The 20,946-nt window shown below is 40.9% G+C and overlaps 1 long non-coding RNA gene across 3 annotated transcripts in view; it reads left to right on the forward strand.

The window, feature by feature from the left end:
* LOC114016803 (uncharacterized) overlaps positions 1–20,946 on the forward strand; it is a 239,291-nt gene that overhangs the window by 192,663 nt on the left and 25,682 nt on the right. For all 3 annotated transcript variants that reach the window (XR_008734319.1, XR_003561477.2, XR_003561485.2), the window contains one exon: positions 10,598–10,679. This is a non-coding gene — a long non-coding RNA (uncharacterized LOC114016803). The remainder of the gene's footprint in view (positions 1–10,597; positions 10,680–20,946) is intronic.

Raw genomic sequence — 20,946 nt, forward strand, 5'->3', positions numbered from 1 at the left:
GGTTTATGATTCCGTGTGGCGGTATGTGGCTTTGATTCAGTCACCTGTTTCCCAACCCAGTTCCCTTGTAAATTGATGGGAGTCTTTTCTGTGTTATGAAAAAGCCTAGTTCTTCGGCCTGCTTCAAAACAGTAGGAGTTTTTCCATCCATCTCGAATGGATTATGCCTGCAACCCCAAATTGGGGAATGGTAGCTCTTAAACTCTTTGTGGTGATGTTGTGAGGCTTAATTAATTGAAAGGAATTAATGGAAAGAAATTTAAATGGAAGGGGAGATGTAAGTGAATATTATAATTGTGTGGAAAAATCTTCTAATTCAACATTCAGAACTAAAAAGGTCTGAAATGTATTCATGCTCCTGAAAAAAGCTGAAGGGTTAAAATGACCTAATTCAACATCAACTAATACACTCCAATATGCATTAAAGCAGGTAGATTATTTTTTAAACAGTACTATCCTGCAAAGTGATGCACTTGTGCTCTATGATAGAATGGTTAAAGCAGTAAATGTCCTTGTTAAAATGAGTATCTTTAACAGCTAATATCTATTAAAATGAAGCACTTAGGCACCAGAAAAGACAGTTTTAAACTGTTAGATCCCTAAATTATTTTTGTACAATCAAAATGAGACTCTTAGGGATTAGGTGGCACAGTGGGTTAACACATTACTCTTCTGGATGGAAGATTTACGGTCGTATCTTGCTTAAAAATACAAGTGAGCTGAGACTGCTGTTCTTCAGGTGATCCAGCGTATGTGTTTCTAAAATGTATTTTAATACAATTGACTGTAATTTGCAAGGGAGGTAGATGAGGACTTTACCTGCTGCTACCACACTTTGAGTAGGGGTGGGTTAGGATTTGGGTTCACAATTTAGATTGTTCACTTTGTGAGCTTACAAAGGGATAAACCATCCCTTTTTATAGCTCCATTTTCTTCCAGAAAGATATGTCACATTATCTTGTTACATAGCTACAGCAGGAATCATAAAGGGTTAAACTCAGCAAGTGAGAATAAGGCTTTTCAAGGTGAGCATGATCATGTAATCAAAAATGAGGAATAGGTAGGTGCCTACCTGCACAGGTAGGTGCAGAGGGAAAGTGAGCTATAAAGAAGCATGTTACAGTATCTTTGAATTGAGGCTTATCCAACTGGCTTTTCAGGATGTGTTTGCTGTAACTTACCTGAAATTATTGGTCTGCCTCGATGCAATGGCATATTTCTTTGGTGAAGACCCCAAATCTCTTGGTGCCCAAAATACAGTATTCCAAGTCAGCTGTACTCCTCAGTTCTACTGGAGTTCTGAAGATACTACTTTTCTCAGGCCATTCTTATCCCTAATTCCTCTTTTCATGCCCCTGCTTGGATTCAACAAGTCACCAATGAGTACATACCAGCTGCTCGTTCCTGCTTATTGTGTTTTATCTGGCATCTGAGAGGTTGCACTCCCAGGCAAGAGCCCCTGCCTTGGCCTGAGCCTCTGAGATGGCTGACTGTGGGTGGAGGGCAGGGCATGACACATGGCAAGGGGATGTGTGTGTTGGTGTCTTCCTGAAAGGGTCTGAAGAACAGTCAGCCTTTTGAACCTGAGTCTGTTCCCAAGGTCTTCTTGGGACAAGGTGTTATCGTGCAGTTACTAGATCAGATGACAGGGCTATATGTCATCTTCTTGTTCTTGAAAAATTGTACCTTTATCTTAAAAAGCAAAGACAGTACTTATTATTTTTCCTTGTATAGTATCCATATAACATGGATATAAGTATTCATATAACATTCGTAGGTGAGATACGCAGTCCCCAGCATTTGTTCTGCCACATCAATATGAGGGATCACTTTGTATATATTTCCTCCTTGAGTAATTTCTTAATTCATGAGGACCAAAAAAGCTTACCCTGAGAAAGATCAACTGTTAACAACTTTAGGGAAAGCTTCACTGTCCCTTTTATATATCGGTTGGTGATAAATCCTTAGAACTATTCCATGGATGTGATGCCATATGTTGCAGGGCCAATCCTTCAGTGCGTCCGTTTTTTGTATTGTGACCTTCCTTTTTTGATGTATAGTTCAGGCTACTGCCGTTTTGTCTTTTGGTACAAAAGAAATTGCTCCACTTCATTTCCATAAAGAATTCTTTGTTTTTGAAGACAAACAGAAGAGTACTTATTTTGCTGAGCAGAACCTTAACAAAGGGTGAGTGCCAGAAGGCAACTGGTATCCTGCGTTTCCCAACACCAGCTCGCTCTGTCTCTCAATGCTGCATATGTGTGTGCACACATGCTAGGAGAAGTTATTCTCATTTTGGCCTGAAGTGATCCAGAATTTTCTTTTGTGCCTCCTCCTCCCCAGAATTGTGTGTTGGTGCCAGCAATGTGATGAATAGAGAACATCTTGACATGGAGCATCAGATTTGAGACTAATAGCAGCAACTTGCAAAGAAGAGCAAGGTTAGTTTGACTGAAGTTTATTCTAACTCTCATTTTCCATGAAAACGTCATTCATAGCCTTATTGAGCAATTGTGTGTGAGATGGCAGGAACTGTGTGCTTTGCTGCATTCTGCCAAAGACCAGTGCAAAGTGTATCTGGTGTTCTTTGAATGCAATTGTGCAGAACGAGGGAGTCCAGCCCTCTGCAATGACTCTTCATAGGAAAATACTACACAACCATTTGTAAAACAGGAAATTCCTGCCATAGAGCCATTAAATATATTCATAATTCTCACAGATTAACTTCAAGATGAAATACCAGTTAAATGGTTACTGTTTCACAGTGAAAATCAATTATTTCAGAAAAATGTGTCAAAGCATGGGGGCAACTGATATCGCTGTTGCCCTTTTTTTTTTTTTGGCATGGGAAAACTGGAGTGTAGGGTATGTCAGGTTGTATCTTTTTCACACACATAGAAAGACAAGTTAGTTTGCAGAATTAAGTGTAACTGTTAGCATAGCAGCGGCACTTCTGGATATCTTCATACAGATGAACATTATGACAGTGTATAACACTAATATAAAGTGTAAGAATAAACTAATTTCCTATAAATACCACATCAAATGATACATTTAGACATCACTTGGCAGTATTTTAGAGCTCTGAAGAAGTGGCAGCCTACATTGCAGTTTCTTTTAAGCATCCATTTTAGTATGTCAGAATAAGTTTTCTGGCTAATATAAAATTATTTGTATTTCACATTCTTAATTGATGCTTTTAATTACTCTTCATATACTTTAATAGTTTTCAAATAGAAAACTGCTTTCTGTGCAGTAAGCCGAATCTCCAATCTGCAGCAAAACTTGCTTGAGTCAGGTTTTTGCCAGACTCTGTGTACAAGCCCCAAATACTAAATTATGTTGGCACTCTTACAGTAATCAAGGGAATAATTGTGAAGGCAAAGTTTGTTGTAAGGAAACCAAATTAGGAGGGGAAAACAGCATGGCTTAAGAGAAATATTTAGTATGAACTAATCTTTTTGGTCTTTGTCCTCCTACAGCAATGGCTGTTTAACCATGCAGTATCATTATTTAAAACGTACTGTAGTTTATCCTGTGTAGATTAGACTACTGCTTTATTAGAACACTAAAAGGCCAGTCTTCAAAGAATAAGCAAATTAAAGCTCTGTCTTGCTGTTTACAATGCTGGGGTCAGATCACATATCTACCAGCTTTAATGCGAAGCAGCCATAAAGCCTATTTAGTTAGTTAAACAGTTAATGGCTATTTAAATCAACAGGGTTTTTTTCACTGCCTCTGGTAGTCATTGCAGAGTCAGGTATCTCCCCTGTTCCAGCTCATGTTAGTCACTAACAAATCCCCCTTGAATCTTCAGCGGGAACAGGGCTGGTCCTCCTTTAGCATTGCAGTACTGGGTGGGTATCCTGTAATTTTTTTCTGGAATTGCACTTCCAGTGGGAGTTCAGGTTGCTTTTTATACCTTCTGCACAGAAAAGAGGCTAAAACTGTTCTCCAGAAACAGTAAAATAGAGAGCTGATAACATTTGAGTGCTGTGGAGGGAGGGGCTTGACTGGCTAGAACCAGTGAGTGTTTGTGCAAGTGACTTACCCTTTTTTTCTACTTTCTCCACAAAGGTTCCCCACACCTCCTTTTCTCTGGCATGTCAGAGATCTTTCTCTCCCTCCTGTGCTCCATGACAAACAGATTCAACGCACCTATTTAAGGGAGAGCAAGGGTTTTGAAATCATGTTCTTCCAATGCAGCTAGGACTAACCTTAGCTCTGGCTGTTACCAGCTAGTGTGAAAATCCCACCCCAGATTGATAAAACCTGTGAGGCCCTGCGGGCTGTCTACCATGGCAATTCTGCCAACCGCAGCCATCCGGCCGAGCTGGGAGGCATCAGTGCGCTCTGCAGTAGTCAACCTTTCGTGATTTTATTCCAGAGCCTGTGATAGAGACTGGGGAAGGGTTCTACAGCTCCAGGTCTTGGAAAGAAGAGATTTCCTGAAAGCCTTTGCTTGAATGTGTAAATAAATGAAAGTGCCCAAAGAGCTCAGATGATGAAAAACAAAGGAAGAATGCTGTGTTATTGTTATTTTAAAATATAATAATTTTAAAGGCAATGGCATAGGTTTTTTTGGAATATTGAGTGGCTATTTTGGACCATGTATGGTTGGTAATGCTCTGTTTTGGAAAATCCACAGGTATTCAGATGATTTGTGTGGATTCATTTCAGCTGTTTTGGGAAAAAAACGTGCCTGCTTAGGCTTTTTCACAGTATTGATATTACCTCTTAGTCTTGACCAGGCCAAATATACAATGAAAATGGCCTTTGTTTCTGCACTGCAATTCTTAAGCTTCCTTTCCAATCCAAAGAAGTACAGGAAAATAAACAAACAAAAAAGGGATCAAATTTAAATGCACAGCATGCTTGCAGCTTTGGGTCTGTTTTCTCGGTGTTACACTTTTTAATGTAAAAAGCATGCTTCCCGCCCGGATAGGGGGTATAGCCAAAAGGAGAACCAAAATGGGGATACTCTGCTTTCTATCTCTTGCACAGATTTTACTGCATGTTTGTTCTTTCATTGTTGTTTTCTTTAGTCTAGAATAAAGATAAACTAGACAGAAAGCAAAGTGGCCAGGCGCCACTGCACAATTATAATTAATTCACTGTTAATGTCTCAGACATTGTTACAGCATACATTGGAATTGCTGGGGCGGGGTAAGATTAGTTTGAGCTATTTACGTACATACTACAGGAGAGTCATATTAAATACCCACTCTAATTAATGTTTTCAAAATGAGCACCAAAGGGAATAGTATGACTTACCACTTACAGAAAAGTCAGTTTGTACTTCTACTTCCCAAGTTCACGCTGTGTTCTCACCTCGAAAAGTGGGGATTTGAGCGCGTATCATGCCATGACCTCAGAGTACATGTGAAGCAATGCTTAGAAACAGGCTGCACACCAGATTATACTATCAACTCGAAAAGAAGGATGCGACTAAGCTAAGACTCAAATCTGAGTATCTGCAGACTTAGGAAAATTCATGGTCCGATCTGGTCGGCAGAAGCTGTAGGAGTCAAAGGCTCCATTTTCTCAAGAGCAAAAAGGTTCAAGAACACCCAGAAGATCAAGTTCTGCAGTGTTTCAAGCAAAACCATAGAAAGGAAAGCTGGTCTCTGCCCCAAGCTTGGAAATAGCCAAGATGTGTTAAATCCAAGAGCACTTAATGTAAGAAGAGGTCTCAGCCTATAGATTATTTTAACAGCTAGAGGAATGAAGGAGGTTTTGTACCTCCAAAAATATCTCTATTCAACATTTTTCTGCTGCCAGTATTTTCTGCAGGAGAGGAAAGCCATGAAAATTGTGATCAGATATGTAATGATATGTGCTATTTATTACAAACCTTCTTAATTTTCACTAAGTCTTCCTGTGAGTATCGAGTCAGATTTTTCAATCTGAGCCTCCAATACTACATATTTGGGCTGCGTGTCTCTCCAATACTATATATTTAAGCTCTGTGTCTGAGGTGTAAAATATCTCTACGTATGTTCAGCCTGAAGCCAGCTGAAAGTGTACCTCTGCTGGCTAGGTTTTATCAGCCGCATACTGAGCTGCTTAGTGAGAAAGAAGTGATCAGTGTGTAATTGAAACTCCTTTAAGCTGAGTTTTAGGAGAATTTATAACCTGCAAAAATGTTCTCATTACAAATCCTTTTTTGTCTTTTCTTATAATTGCCTTTAAGGAATGACCTGACCACCATCAGTAAAAGGAAGGTGATTTGGGTTTTAAAGCCAAGCACAGGTTCATGTGTTTTGGCAATTTTTGGAGTGGGGTGGAGGGGATTGCCATTAAATGTATTTCATACTGTATCATTATTTATGTGAGGTGACAAAATCTACAATAAATTTCTGGTGAAACCTGGTCTACTGTAGAACACGGTGGAGTACTTATCAGTACTATTTTTTTCGTCATGGATGTAACCTGAATATCCTAATTTATGACCATCTGGTCTCCAGACAAGTACAGCCCATCCGATCAAACCGGAGCTTCCCTAGATCAGCTAATACATCCATGCTGTGACTTAAAGAAGATGACACAAAGTACTCTGTAAACCACCTTGGACACCTCTGAAGGAGCTTTCAGAAGAGGGAGGTGCCCATACACAACTTCTTGAACAATGCACCCAGCAGGGCTAGTCATTGTATCTGTTTATTCATTGGTGTTTGTTAATGGTAACTTTCATTTCATTTAGGATTTGATTTGTTTACGAACTAATAAATATGATTTATAAAAAGTGCCTGTGGTTCACTAATTACTGCACATATGGCGTTTTCGTTTTGTAAAACTGGCATTTGCTTTCTATTATGATTATGTCTCCGTTCACCAGTGCTAATTAGTTTGATTAGACAGATAACTTTAACCATTATTAGGACTAGATTAGGGGAACTTTACATGCAGGGGAATGTAGGGAAGAAGGCTACATCACCAGTGACGATAGGTCATCAGCACAGAGTTTGTTCCTCATTAAATATTTTAAAATTACTTTTTGTTTTGTTTTCCACATAGAAGTACTGAGAAGCATTCACATTTAGCTACTTTAAAAAATCCAATTAAACACAGTTGTTTAGCATGAATTTGTTAATCAGAGTTAATCTTTCCAATGAATGCATAATTTGGAATCTGTGTCTAAAATGTTCATTTAAGGATAAGCATATTACAGACAAATAAAATAAAAAATAAAATTAGATTTTCTTCCTTGGAATTGACTCTCAATATGGAGAAATATTGACTGTTTTGTGTGGATTGTCCTGCATGCTGAGGGACAGAAGTGAAATTGGATAAAGACTAAGAAATGCCACATGAAAACCGATGCCACCTGGGGTGAGCTGTTTTTCCCAAGAGTCTCTGAAAATTGTTTAATACTGTCATCTGAAACTCTTCATAAACAAAATAAACAGAAATAAAAACTCCTCTTTATTATCCATTTTAGGATAAAAATAGTTACCCAAGGCAGCAGAAATTTGATATTATTCTGTTTTTTCAAATGAATTCTCTATCCTAAAAAAGGGAGGCACTTTTTCTTTCCCAGTATCTTAGAAATTACCTTAGTGCACTAAGTAGGATGTGAAATACCCGGGTTTGGGCAGTGAGGCACGCAATTTGTGATCCTTTGGAAAGAGTCACTGAACAGTGTCGGACGTGATGTCATTCTTTCCCTCAGAAAGACTAACTGACCCTCAAATAAAGTAACTGTGGATATTTGTTTCATTAAGATGGCTTCTCATTTGACTTTGGATGATCACCCTATATTCATCTAGTTTCTGTGTAATTAATTGGTGAGGTGTGGTAGGCAAAATGGTGCCCTGTTATGGATGCATAGTCCTATTGCAGGCTACGGGGTCTCTCCTCGCTGTGTTAATGTGGCAATGTCCTTTCTGAGTGGCCCTTTTATTTTTCGTCTTTCTCCATTTTCAAAGCAATTTATAAGGGAACAGAAAAGTTCTTGCCTGTCTAAAAAGAATTGTGGGAATATTGAAAAAGACATAAAACTGCTATTGAAGGGTGAACACATAGAGAAACAGTAAACTGGATTGTTGCAGTATTTACTCTCTCCTTGGCTCTTCTGGAGGATACCTCCTGCCATGCCTTTCAAAGAAAACCCCAGACAATTTAAATGTCAAAGTCTCAAATTTCAACATGCATCATTATTGTTGGAAGCATTTGCTCCAGGAAAAAGTTTCAAAATTGCCATTTCTGTATCTTAGAAGAATGTGAACAGGATGGCCAGATTCTGAGATGGTATAAATTGGCAGACGTTCCTTATTTCAATGCAGTTATCCTGTTTTACACCAACTGAAAATCTGGCTCTGGAGAATGAATATTTATGCCATGCCAGAGAGGTTTGAAAAACCTTTTTTTAAATGAGAATAAATAAAGAAAGGGCTGGGATATGCTCCGTGCTGATGAACCCAAAGCCAACTATGACCTCCCCTTGACCTTTTATGCATTTCAGTTGAAAAAGGCCATTCTGATATATTCCACTGGAGCTTAAAATGCCTGTATTTCAATTCCAAAGGTCAAGCTCTCGTCTCAGTATACTGTATGACCTGGCCTTTGTCGGTGCCCATTGATATTGCCTGACTATGCTTCTTATATCCTATTGACTGTTTACTGTCTTTTTGGCTAATGTAAGTGAAAGAGATAATTGAAATGGTTTTGAGCTGTGTGTCAGTTCTGATTCTGATTATGTCTCCTGTGCTTAGTGCAGCTTTAGTGGCTCCAAACTCATTAAGTCTCCAGGAAATTTTAGATTACTGTGTTAACTATATCTTAATTAATGTATTTATCTTAAATTCCACTCAAGCCTTTTTGAAGTTTCCTTTTATCACTATGTCTATCTCTAATATCACTGAATTAAGTCATTTGTCTTCTAGCCTTCTGTTTTCTTTTACCTTTTGAGGGTTTTGGATACTTTATTTTGAAAGGCCCAAAGTCAAAGGGAACTATTTCTGGGAAATAATGCTTCATGCATGTTTAAAAGCAAATCACCACAGCTTTGGTGGATGTAAGCACAGCCCCACTGGAATAAAGGGACAGGAACTGGCACTTTTTCAAATCTGCCTGAAATTCTGCATCGGTGGAGCTATGTCAGTTTACACCATGAAAGTCTGGTCCAAAATAAAAAGGTGTTCAGGCTGTTTTGTGGCTAGTGAGGCATATATCTGCCTACCATCTTCCTCGGGACTTGAAACACACACTATACTGGGTGGTTCCCAAAAGAGGGAATAAATGCAGTCCCATCAAACAGGCTGGCAGGCCTTGAGTATAATTTCTCTAGATAGAATCACAAAGTAATCATCATCTCTAATAATCTCTCCAATTACTTTATAGAATAATAATTTATAATAAAATCTGTTTTAGCAGACTGTCTATTTTTACCCTCTCCTCTTGAAGATGAAGTCAAATATATAGGAACTGTAGAACACTTTTGCAAAGCTAGGGGAGTGCTCCTACCTAACCAGTCACAAGAATCTTTTTACAGACATATTGTAATGTCTGTTGATTAACACAGCTTAGTGAATCATTGGTGATGAATAATTTACTAAGGGCCATAACCTGACACCCTGTTGCTGTTGAGATGTGCCTTACTGCACAGTCCTCAACAATCCTGGACAAGATGTTCTTGTCCCACCCCTTGGCCATATTTAGGTTTTCCTCCAGTGATCAAATGAGAGGGAACCCAGCCCAACTGGAAAGATAAGACCCAGACTCCTTCCAGTGTGAGGAGAATTGATAAGGAGCAGATCGATACATGATCCTCTTCAGTGGGCAGCAAGGCCCACAGTCTTAACAGTGGGACATCCCCTCTTTTTCTCCTTCTGCTAAATTGCGAAATTTCTGTAGTGGAAAGAGTGTAACACTGCGAGTAGGTGGTAGAAACCAAACAAAAACATATACTGAAATAAAAAAAAAAGAAGAAGAAGAAAGATATATATGTATTGAACAAAGGCAAAGCAGTGTATTTTTCTCTAATTTCATCCTTTGAAGGGGCATCTGGTTTTGGTGACAATTTCAGCAAAGGGGTACATATCCAGGATACCAATTGCAGCCTGAATATTAGTAATATCTAGGGAAATTAAGAGCAACTGGAATCACTGGGGAGTGTCAGGCAGCATTAGGAGTTGGCGATGCTACCAGCTGCAATTACTATGAATGCCTAATAAGCTCCTGACCGTGGAAAACCACTTGGAGAAGCACAGCTACACACAACAGCTCATGTAAACAGGTGGAATTCTGTTAAAACCAGTACAGCTGCAATTACATACACCGTCACAGCACTTGGACCCAAGTCTGTAGTACTTTCCTCTGTTTCAGCTGTTTGTTCAGCTATGAGATAAAACCTGATTCACCTTACATTTGTACCTGCGAAGTAGGATTGAAAGGACTGTTTGTGATCACAATTCATCCCCAGAACTCAGAAAATAAGTATCACTGATTCAGTTGTATGTCCAGCTCACAGTATCTCCATCACTATATTTTCTCTTGACGGATGCACCTGTTGCTTGCTCTCTCTCTGCCCAGCCTCTGGAGCTCCAGAAGGAGCCTGAACTGCCTTCCTGAGAACTTTTCATCTATTTTATTTCAGGTACTTCCCAGATATCTTGGGCTCTCCTGCTAGGACTGTGACTCGACCTGTTTCAGCTTTCCTGAAAGGGATAGAAGACAATGTAAGTGCTGATTATCTCTTTTCTTTGTAATGATGAGATTAATTTTGCTTGGTATTGTGGTAGAAACATCAGCATAAGCACCACTGAAAGCTTTGTGGGAAGCAGGTTAATCCTTTCTCTTACTATTGTTGCTGCCAGTGCAGATATCTGGTATAGAAAACAGGTTAATACAAAGGTTTATTTCCCACAACCATCCCTGAACCCCTGTTCATTGTGAAAGAAAGAGGTTTGATGATCGAACTGATGGCATGAGTCAGGGAAAGAGTAAGTATTTCTTGTCCCTTGGATGAAGCAAGCTACTTTTCTGAACTTTGCTTTGGGCTTGTCTGAAGGAAGCTACTATGCGTTTTAGTCATTGTTTAATTGAGGCGAGTTTTGTTATATTTTTCCCTTAAAAAGGCAAAAGGCTCCTTGGATTTACTTGTTATTACTTTATAGCAGCAGCCATAGTATGTGAGACGTTTCCCAGTCAGAAAGTGTATTTATGAAAGGGGTTCTGTGATGTTAAGCCTGCAATACCCAGGCAGGACTCGGACGTCCAAGGCTGGTCCTGAACACCATCACCCCTGAAGTTCTGAGAAGAGGGGGCTCATAAGGCTGTGGCAAGCAGGTGATTCTGATAATGCAAAAGAAGAAAAAATACTCTCTGAATACAAGTAATTTCTCTGTAGGCAGCATGGCAAAAGTGGGGCAAACAAATTTGGATAAAAAGATAAAAATACAGATAGGAATGTAGTTAAATCTGAATGCGAGGATGCAGTGTCCTCCTTTCCTTTGAATAACCTGTAGCAGGGAAGTAGATGGTATTTGGGGGTTTAGCAAGTTTTTGCTTGTCTCTTAAACGCTTATACTGTGTATCATTTTTTTCTCTTCTACTTTGAAGTTATTTTCCAGGCAGTTTTCATTTTGCCCTTCACAAATTGTGCTGTGTGCACTGAGTCATGGGCTTGTGTTTTTAGAAGGGTTGTCAGTCACAGCTATTCTCATGCAGTAATGATATGATTAGCTTTTGTTTTTTACTGTAAAATATTAATTTAACCGAAGTTTGAACACGGTGAAAAAAGAAGCATCAGTGGATGAACACGCCAGCTTAAAAGCAGAGATATTATGTTATATGAATGGTTGCCTTCCTTTGGGATTGTGGGGAAGGATGAAAGCAAAGAAACTCCACATGTGAGAGATCCTCAGGCACTGACATACATGGGAACATGTTAATTACCCTTAGCCTAACCAGTGCCTGGGTAGGCTGTGAGCACCGGGCCCTCCACAGCCCCATCTTGGGAAGCTGGTCCTGGTATTCCCAGCCGCACATCGTCTGCCGGGGGTCTCCTCTGCAGGCTCCTGCTCATGTCTGGTTTGGGGGTTACTTAGGTGTCTGGTTTGTGGATGTCTGCAGGGGCTTCTCCCACGAGCTGTCACATGCATACCTGCAGCGGTGAGGGCTGCCAAAAAAGAGAGCAGAAGGGGTGGAACTGCCTGGGTCCCTAAGTGAGCTGTGATGGCCATATCTTGATGTGTCTCAATACTGCCTTTTTCTTCCACTCTTTCTCCTGTACCTGAAATTTGACTGGTAATCGACCAATATGAGCTGAAAAAGTGGTGTCAGCCTGAGCTGTGAATTGACCTGCTTTTGTCAGCTTGTCACAGTTTTATTGCTGCTTTAGCACAATGCGTACAAGTTAAAGCCCAGCACTTCTGTCACCTAGAGAAAAGCCTGGCAGGCTGATGTCCTCAGGAACAGTTTCCAAGTGCAGAGAGGCCAGGAGTTCCCTTTCTCCTCCCCAGCTAGTCCAAACTTCACATTTTTTGTCTAGCCAAAAAAACAACCTAAAGCCAAAACAACTTTCAGGTGTATCGCCTCAATGTTTCCCCACATCTCCAATACTGCCTGGAATTCATTTGCAATGGTGCTCAATAAGATTTCCTGAGAATAAGATCAAAATTGCATCCTTTTCTAAAGGTGATCCTATTAGGCTCATCTTAGGATTAATGTTAAGTTTATTATAGGAACAGTAGACTGGATTCTTTAAATGAAAACATTTCAAATGTAGGAGATGAGGAATAAGAGAGAATTCCGAGGCCTTTTATGAAAGACTCATCTTAAAAGCTAATTTAGCTTTCTGCGCAGCAGCAAATATATCAGACAATTCACCCAAAAGCTACCTGAAAGAATGGCTGTTTATACATCTTATTTATACTGAGATTTCAGAATAAGCTTTTTGAACAAGCTGTGATATTTTATTTGGTTTTCTTAAGCTAAGAGTATTGCAATGTCAGACTCTGTTTTCTTAATTGATTATAACTATACCATCCTCATATTGCAAAGCTTATGATGAATGAATAATAGGTTGTCCAGTGCCTTTGCAGCATGGCCCAAAATTTGGCTTGGAGTACCTTTTACATGTCTTTGTTTCTCACACAAATATCTTTGCTGTTGCTTATGATAAATGAATAATTTCCAGCAGCTCAGGATGCTTGAAAATAGTCGTGATCCAGCCAGCGTGTCTGAGTGACCCCACAGCAGTGAACATGGGAATGCAGCTCAGCATGCATAAGCAACCCTACAATAATAACTTAGTGTGTGCAGTCTGGCAGGTGGGAACAATCCTAGAACTAGATTGCTAAATAAGGGGTTGTGAGTCATGGGAGTAACAGATCTGGGTGACTTTGGATTAGTTTTACATGTGCAAATTCTCTTTTATTGAGTAGATACCATTCCCTAGATTTGCAGACCTGTGTTATTTTTCTCAACAGCATCCGATCTGCCGCTAAACTTGTTTTTCTGGAAGCTGTCCCTGCTTCTCCAGTTCAGCTCCTAACTCTTACCCATGCCTAAGACATCTTGCACCTCATTGCTTCTCCAGGTGCTCAGCTCAGATCATGAAATCTGTTTGCAAGCAACAGCCTAAACCCCTGAGTATCCTGAACAAGCCCTAGACATTGTCAGCTTTACTCTTGGAAAGGGGTAAAGTAAAGCTCAGAGTGTGAGAGAGTCTAAAAATGATGAAAATGTTATTGTTATGTCAAAATGTTATTCCCATATGTTCAGGAAACAGAACGATGATCAGGTTATGTAACTGACTTTGCAAAAACACCTGCTTGAGTAGGTAGAGTAGGGTGGAAACAGGGGAAAAAAACATTTAGGTTCAAAAAATAATGCAGTGTTAATTTGATGGAAGGACTGACAAAAGAAATCTGAACTTCTGAATGGAGGTGTTTTGATGGGGCAGTGCAGTGCCATGGACCCTTGGGGCTAGGGCTAGGCACTGCTGGTTACAGGGGTTTGAGGTCTACCTGGGGAAAGCTCTTCCTTCCAGGCTGAAGCCTGATCCTCAGCCAAGATAAATGTGCACAGGCTCATCTGCATCCTGATTTGCACCCCTGTGACCCAGCTGCAGCACATGTGCCTCCCCCACCCCGTCTTGGCCACCTTTCCTTCAGGAAGGAGGGCAGAGACTCATGCCCAGGAAGCTCAGGAAAATGGCAGGGAAATATTCCAATTTAAACTGTTTATATGCTCCTAAGCTTGCCCTCCATTATTCCCCACCATTATTTCATTCATGTTCACTGCACTGTCATCTGTCCTGTAACGTGATTTTTTTTTAAATAATCTTAAGCAGAGATTTAATTGTGCAACAGCTCATTTCCCGAACTATTACTTTTGGCCAGAGGGCTGCGGTCACTGGGGGTGTCACCTATCATGCCTCTAACCACCCTCCCTGAAGGACTTCTCCAGCCTCCTTGATGAGCCGTAGTCTCTTGAGGATGTATGTAAAAAGGTTGCTGAGAATAAATATCATTACTTAGTAATATAAAATACTTAGTATCCCTGTAAGCCTCAAATGAATGAATGCACTAATCCAGGCCAGAAAGGAGACTGAGCAATAACTGCATGCAGTGTGACAATTGTGTTTTAGATTGTCCCCTGTTTATATCAAATCTTTAGTTCTAGTTGCAGGGAAAATACTCCACAAATCTCTAGATTCCCCTCCCTCCACCCCCACTTGCATCAAATTGAGTATTTAAACCATCCTTCCTTGCAATTCTTTTTGTCTGTCTGTCTCTCTCTCTCAAAATAAAAGACAGGACCCATCCACTCAAATGCAGTGAAACAAGAAAATGCTCAGATATTTTAATACCCTGGAGCTACCTCTTGGCAGATAAAATGACTAAAATGAAATTTAAAGCACATCTGATTTACCTGTTGTTTGTGTGACTCAAATACCTATGTTTAATTTTGTCTATGGATTGGAAAAAGTTAATTTCAAGCCTTGTTTCTCTTGCTAGCAGCAACAACCTTTTAAACTGAGTATTACTGGTGAACCATATAGAGCTGGTTAAAAAAATGCTTTTCAGTTCCACCATGCAGTTGTTCGGACGACAATTATGGCAGCTGAAGTTTAATCATAGTGTTTGATAGCTCATTTTCTCAATGTCAACACAAGGCACTGTTAAAAAAAATGAATTCTTTCATTTGATAAGCTGGCTCCAGAGCACTGGGCTCATTCAATAGGAAAACTCTTTCAGAGGGCTGCAACATGCATGGTTTTTCTCTTTCCTTCCCCCCCCCCCCCTTTTTTTTTTTCTTTCCTTTTTTTTTTTTCTGAAAGCCACCCAAGAAGAGATTAATCACGAGGGGGAAACTCAGCTTCACCCTCTAGCTGCAGGTCACAATTTTTATTTGTATGGAATTGGCTTTTGGAAAGCTGAAGGCTGCCTGAGGGCAGGGACCTGATATAAGAAGAACCTGAGAATGAAGCAGCAGGGATTGATTAGCCTACTTCATATCCCACACTCCATAAGCACACTCCAACCGCAATCTAACACACCGCTGAGCTGAATAGACAAGAGAAATTGGATTCCTTCCTAATATTTAACCTTCAAGTCAGCTCCAACAGTTGTTGATATGTTGTTCTACCAGCAAGTAACAGTAGCTTTTTTATTCCAGCACCCACCCACACACATATATATACAATTTTATAAGTTATATGCTATATATTTACATACTTTCCATTTTCAATCTGTTTCAGAGCATGGTTTACCTAATCCATTTCAGTAAAAGTTTCAGGGAAGAACAAACTGACCAAACAATTATGCATAACATTGTAGTGAGAGAAGGGAGGGAAAAAGAAATAAAAAGTAGAAAAAGCCATTGTCTGTTTCATGCCTTTCAAGGTCTTTTTCACACAGTCATTTTTCTTTTACCTGTAATTTTCCCAGTTCATTAATTGTAGGAATTGTCTGGACTGTATCTAGTGATATGGATGCTACAGGCAGTGATGCTGTAGAGGTTTCATTTTAGATTTTTATATGGCGCATTTTGGGAAATGTTTACTTTTACTGGAGTTTGCTAAACTGACAGAAAGTACTGCTGCATGATGAGGGCCAGGCTGTGAAACCTGGACCATTCAGTGCGGTACAAGAGACCCACGCTGAGGTTGCCCAGGACAGGGCACACGTGCGGCAGGAGCAGCCACATGCTGCTGGGTGCCCTGGCAGCGGATGTGTAGAGATACTGACTGCATCGTGGCTGGTGTGGCACACTCCTGTGCCCTCATCAAGCCCATCTGAAAAGCTCCCCTTTCAAGCACAAGAGGAAGGTCAGAAGATAATGCAGAATGCTCAGAAAACTATGATTACAGCAGGGTGTTTGTGGGCCTGGGGTCTCAGAGAAGGGCTGTGCCCTTGCAGCTTGCCAATAGAGAGGGGGTTTGTTTAGGAAAGGTTATTTCTGGGGAACAAAAGCCCTGGTTCAGAAACATCCTCACCCCACTTTGCCCAGGTCTGACCTTGTGGGCAGCCACTGGCAAGATCCCAGAGTCACTGATAAGGCTGCCTGGAGGCTTGCTGACCTCCACAGGCTGCTGGAGCAACTGGCACTTTGCCTTCTCCGTGTTGTGGGGCTGCATGTATCCTTGGGCTCACCAAGCTCCCCACGACCTTCAGCCACCTGGCTGGTGGGCTACGAGCCACCTTGGCTTCCTAGCCACAGTGAGGGCTGGGCTGCCGCCTGCTCTCTGCCACAATCCCCATGTGCTCATGTGTGTGACACACTCCCCATGGTGTTCTCCAAAGAGGAATTTTCAAAAAATTCCTGTCTTAGGGAAAATTCATATTTCTGACTCTTCATTCATGTTTGGAATGAATAAAAAGTGGTAATTTGAGATTTTTCTCAAGATAGTCATTTTGATTCATGCTTAGGTGCACAACTTTTGCCCCCTTTGAGAAGCTGAAGTACCTTTACAGTGACTCCTGAGGTTACCACTGGCTCTGTTTGAATTGTGGGGCTCTCTTTGCTTCTGTCTGCCACCCCAAGGGCAGGTTGTATTCCTCACCAGCACACCAGGACTCTCTTGCTATGATTTCTTCGTGTGGATCCAAAGCCTTGTCCTGATGCAAAGCAATGTGGTACAGAACTTACACCCACCACAAAGCTGCATGCTTCTGCACCTTGCAGTGGCACAGCAGCACCCAGGAGGAGTTCCGTGCAGGGCACCACCTCCCACTGTGTAAGTCAGGTGTGGGCACCCTGGTGTGCGCCTGGGGAGTGCTAGTGTCACTGGTCTGTAAGCATCACAATGTCTGCCTGCACAGGCGGTGCAGGGCATGCAGAGGTGCCCAGTGCCCTGGCCATACGCTGTCACCTACTGCAGGGCAGTCCTTGCAGGCTAGCTCAAGTACTTCTGCAGGACACAGCACTGTGCCTTGTCAGGTCTGGCCTGACGCATGGCTCTAATACAGACTCCTTTAGATGAGGTGGAGAGTAGCTGTGTTGAGTAGCACTGGGTTTCTATTGAGATGGGAAAGAGGAAAGCAGGGCTGTGGCAGTGGCGAGGATTCTTCATCTTCTATTTGGTTGTCACAGGGGCATACACATGTAGGTGGGAAGCTTTGGCTCAGCCATGCTATTTACTTCCATGGAAAGAGAGTGTACCAAGTTCTTCTTTACTCTTTGCAGAAAGCACCAGTGAGAAATAATTATGAAGCCTTCTCACATGACATACTGTATAACTGATCTAGATCTTCCTGAATCGGACAGTATCATTCTGCAACTTGCAGTGAAAAAAGGTTGCCTTAATATATGCAGTCTATTGGGGGAATAAGCTGCTGAAACAGCTACTGCTGCAAGCAAAGTGGAATTTTCATGTAAACATCTTCAAATATTTTTATGACCCATCAGCTTGAGTTTTATAAGTCAATGTATGAGTGAATACACAAAGTTTCCCTCTTTGTTTGCATATCCTGCCTCTACTGAGTTTTAAATGTTCATGCGATGTGGACAAAATCCAACTCTACATCTGTTTATGGCATATGTAGGCAGCATCATCTCCAAGAGTTTTTTTCATGCTTAGTTGAGCTCAGTAGCTTTGTCAAAAGGAACTCACAAGACCTGAGCTAGCTTCTCTATATCCTAATTCTGACTGTTAATTTCCCATACAGACTTGAGATCCTCTGTCTTTCTTGCCACTTCATGTTCAAATAGGACAGCAGATAAACTAAAACGATCCCCCCTAAGCAAATGGACACACAAGACATCACCGCCATCACTGATGGCCCAGATGATTATTATACCCGCGCCCCTCTGACCACAGTGGTGTGACTTTCCAACTGGTGGATCTGGAGACTCACAGAATAAAGCCACATCCTGGGAAAAAACTGGTAGAAAAGTGCCCCAGTAGGAGCTGCTGAGTAACATAGGTTGGCATTAATGAGCCTCCTAGTTCTGCAGCATCACTAGCTTCTCAGGGGATCCCAGATAAATACTACAAGCCCCTCATAGAGCAGCATTTCCTTCAGCGTGGTTTCAGCATTTAGTCTACAAAATCTATGGTTCTGTCTATCCCAAATGTCTGTCCTGGGTCTTATCTCTTTACAGCTTGAACTGGTGTTTTAAACACAAAATTTTACCCTGATTTCTTTTACCCCTGGTACAGACATAATGGAGCTATTACACAAGGCCAGGCCTTGCTCAGCAATTTGATTATTTCTGTTACTGATACAGGGGTACAGGAAAGAGAAAATGTTTTTATTTTAAAATACTTGTGTGACACAACATTTGACAAGTGACAGAGAACTACAGCCTTCATGATGGAAAATAGAGCAGCCTCAAAAAATTTGTGGGAACAACCTGATTTTGATGAAGTTGTTTGAAAAATGATCATTATGTTTCATTTTGATAAGGCTGGAGTGTTTTCATGGGATATAAAGGGTTTTGTTGAAAGGAAACACTGGGACTATATCCTAAAAAGTTACTTTGATATAGTTAAATATTTTCATTTGTTGGAATTTTTGCTTTGCCTGAAATTTTGACTTTTTTCTAATGTGGGACTTTATTGAGGAATTAAAGCTGTGGCCTTTGATGTGCTCCAATGATATGGGTTGTGATTCACTGGGGCACTGATGGCAATAAACAAAGCAATTCCTTTTTCTGTGCATTGGAAGATGCTTTACCGTTGCATTGGCTTTTTAAATGCATTCATTCTGTGTGTGTGTGTGTGCGTATACATTTTATATGTTACTGAGTCTCTGACTTGAATCTGCACATTCACAACAATCTGCTGCTACTAATGACTCCCTGTGCTGTGTTAGCGATACCTGCCAAGTAATTCAGAGTCCTTCCCCTGTGAGCACGCATACCTAATGGCAAGTACCTAAGACTGCAGGTTATAAAAAAAAAACATTTTATTAAGCTGAAATATAAATATGTGTTTGTGTGGTGATCCCAGCATATTCCAGTACACTGGCAATCGGGGGGAGTGAGAGCACTACATGGGGGCAGCAGAAACAGAGTTCCTCCTGAAGTGCTTGAGAGACATTTTAAACATCTCCCCCTTGTGATGTATATTATTATTAAGGTGCTGGTTGCAAATTTTGTTACGAGTAGTCTCACATGATATTTCTAACAACTTAATGAATACTATGACAAATGTAAATAGCATTTCAGTAACATGAGTTTCACGTTTGTATTAAAAGGGAAGAAGGCTCTCAGTAAGACATAGCTCCTGCTAGGCTGTGTGCTGTAAAACCTCATTTGAGGTTATGCCTATACCCAGGAGCTTAGAGCCCAAACAGATGAGAAGGATTTCTATCTTCATTTTTACAAATGAGAAACTGAGGCAAAGGAGTCATGAAATGCCGTGTCCGGATTGCATGGAGACGGTGTAATAGAGCCAGAAAATGTATTGTGCTATCTTCCTGTCAAAGAGATGTGTTGCTTCCCTGACCTTACTGCTACGGAAACCTTGTGTGAGGTGAGTAGCCTTTCAAGAGTGGGATGCCAGACTGTGCTTCTTTTTCCCAAAATAAATTTGTCCGTGCCACCAGAAGCTCACCAGTAATCAGGAAATATTGCTTTCCAAAGAGACAAGATGTTATCAGGTGGCAGTGCTCACCTCTGCATGGGGCAGCTGGTGTGGGGGGTGGAGTATGAGCGCAGAGGGTGGGCAGGCAGCAGCTCCTGCCCTTCCAGAGCCCTTTTGAGCACTGTGAATCCCCTGTGCCATCACCCCCGAGTGCCAGCTGAAACTCACCTGCCTGCCCTCTCCCGTGCTGCTCATGCCTGTTTTAAGCCCTGCTATCACAGCTAGTAAGTAGGGGAATGGTTGTATTCATGGTATTGCTTGAATTAAGCACAGGTAACAATCTCTGAAAAAAATTATAAAAGCAGATTTAGCATGAATTTACCATGGGGAGAAATAAAAAATAAATGCAAGTAGAGGGGAAATGGAAAATGCACAAGAAATAAAGTAATAACAATTAGATGAAGTGATAAAAATGCTGGGTTTAGGTGGAGGAAGCCTTTCTGAAGTGACATCCAAGTGTTGGCCCTAATATCATCAACACCCAGACCCTAATGCTGGCACCATCCCCATGGTGTGGCTCTGTGCTGGTAATAAAATGGTCTACAAGGTAATTCTGTCATTCTGAGAAGCTTAATTTATGATTTTGCAAAAATTACCACTCTCTCCTGGGCTTGAAACTAACTTGAGAGGATTTAAGCTGAGTGTTAGTAATGCCACTTCTGTGGCAAAGCCATAACCATGAAGGAAAACAGAAGTGGGAAATAATGAGGAAAAATCTGGGTAAAGCAGGAGAGTTCTTCAGGTGCAGTGGTAAGAGTATGTTTTATTAGACATGATTATTTTCTGTGCTGTTTATTCAATCACAGCATCATCTCCATCCTCCTTTTCCTCAGCTCCTCTGCAGTCACTGCTACTTCACGTCATGCTCAATAGCAATAGATACATATTTATTCACCCTGACCCAA

Source organism: Falco cherrug, chromosome 10 (genome assembly GCF_023634085.1).
Source record: "Falco cherrug isolate bFalChe1 chromosome 10, bFalChe1.pri, whole genome shotgun sequence".
Taxonomy (NCBI): Eukaryota; Metazoa; Chordata; class Aves; order Falconiformes; family Falconidae; genus Falco; species Falco cherrug.